Here is a 1,903-nt window from a genome sequence, read left to right as displayed (position 1 = left end):
CACACAACCACACCACACACAACCACACCACACACACACACACACACCACACACACACACAACCCCCACACCCCCACACACACACACACACACACACACACACCCACACACACACACACACACACACACACACACACACACACTCACACACACACACAGACACTCACACAGACATACACTCACTCACACATACACACAGACAGACACTCACACATACACACACAGACTCACACACAGACTCACACACACAGACAGACTCACACACACACACACACAAACACACACACATGCAGACATACAGACACACACTCACACACACACATACACACACACACTCACACAGACATACACACACACACACACACACACACAGACACTCACGCAGACATACACTCACTCACACATACACACACACACACAGACAGACTCACACACACACACACAGACAGATACTTACACTCTCTCACACACACACTCACACACACACTCACCCTCAAGTGAAGACTTTCCCCCAGACTTTTCTTTTGAAAGTAAGAATCGCGAAATCAGGACCTTTATTATGAAATTTACAAATTCTCCTCCCGGATGTTGATTTTTCCCCCGTGGTGAAACATCCGGTACTTATCATTCATTGTTTTCAAAATGAAGGATGTCTGTTTAGATCGACATTTATTGTAGTTTTGGCTTGCACTCTTACAGGAAAAACGACTGTTTAATTCAGAAATAACGATTGTGAACATTAGCAGGCTGCCGCTGCTGCTCAGCAAACATGCCTCTCGGTCTAAAACCATGCTGCGCTGTCTGCAAGACCAACTCTTCCTCCATGTGGAAAAAAGGCAGCCAGGGGGAGATTTTGTGTAACAGCTGCGCGAGTAAAAGCTCAAGCAGCGGCGGCTCCGGAGCATCTGCTTCCTCCAGCATCCAGCAGAATAACGGCGGAGGGAAACAGGTCTGAAGACTTGCTTAAAAACTAGCTTTGCACACAGAGCTGGGCACATTACTTACTAACTAACCCGTTACTGATGACAAATTACATGACACAAAATATAGTTAGTAATGTAATCCAATCACAGCACACATTTTAGGCATATCTCGTTTATTGCATTGATTTAAATAAGATAATCTTGTACCATACCCATATATATATCTATCTATATATTCCATTCATTGTTATTAAAGGAGTAGTTCACTTCCAAGAACAAAAAAAATACCCCCTTGTCATCCAAGATGTTCATGTCTTTCTTCAGTCTTAAAGAAGTTATGTTTTTTGAGGAAAACATTTCAGGATTCCTCTCCATATAATGGACTTCTATGGTTCCCCCCTGAGTTTAAACAGCCAAAATGCAGTTTAAATGCAGCTTCAAAGAGCTCTGAACGACCCCAGCCGAGGAAGAAGGGTCTTATCTAGCGAAACCATCTGTTATTTTCTAAAAAAAAAAAAGTTAATATATACTTTTTAAACTCAAACCTGTTTTTTCCGGTTCAATACAGTTAGGGTACGTCTAAAAACTCCCACCTCATCTTCAAAATCGTCCTAAATCGCTGCAGAAGTACCGACCCAGTGTTTACAAAAGGCCCTTTTGCACCGCGGGAACCTTTTCATAGTACCAGAACTAATTGTGGAACTATCCACTTTTCGGCGTGTTCGCACCGCCGGAACTGGGAGCGATTTTAGTACCGTACTGCCTTTTTCGAGAACCAAATTAGCTCCTACTCCAGAGCAGGGTCTAACCAGCACAACTGGTACTAATCTGGTAAGTAGACATTGATTGGCCAAACGCGTATGAAAACGCCCTCACCCGCCATGATTGTAGCAAATGTAGCACTGCCAGTTGTAGCAAATGTAGCACTGCCACTTGTAGCAAATGTAGCACTGCCACTTGTAGCAAATGTAGCACTGCCA

At 43.6% G+C, this 1,903-nt stretch overlaps 2 protein-coding genes across 3 annotated transcripts in view; one reads left to right on the top strand and one right to left on the bottom strand.

Annotated features, from left to right (window-relative positions):
• LOC107569516 (L-seryl-tRNA(Sec) kinase) overlaps positions 1-821 on the bottom strand; it is a 14,205-nt gene extending 13,384 nt beyond the window's left edge. For both annotated transcript variants that reach the window (XM_016255619.1, XM_016255621.1), the window contains exon 1: positions 811-821. The gene's annotated coding sequence lies outside the window, so the exon portion shown is untranslated. The remainder of the gene's footprint in view (positions 1-810) is intronic.
• The window catches only part of LOC107569517 (poly(ADP-ribose) glycohydrolase-like), a 42,227-nt gene that overhangs the window by 6,300 nt on the left and 34,024 nt on the right, over positions 1-1,903 (top strand). The window lies entirely within an intron of this gene.

Source organism: Sinocyclocheilus grahami, unplaced genomic scaffold (assembly GCF_001515645.1).
Source record: "Sinocyclocheilus grahami isolate Dianchi unplaced genomic scaffold, SAMN03320097.WGS_v1.1 scaffold1353.1, whole genome shotgun sequence".
Taxonomy (NCBI): Eukaryota; Metazoa; Chordata; class Actinopteri; order Cypriniformes; family Cyprinidae; genus Sinocyclocheilus; species Sinocyclocheilus grahami.
Note: the sequence above shows the minus strand (reverse complement) of the source record. Positions and strands in the feature narration are given on the sequence as shown.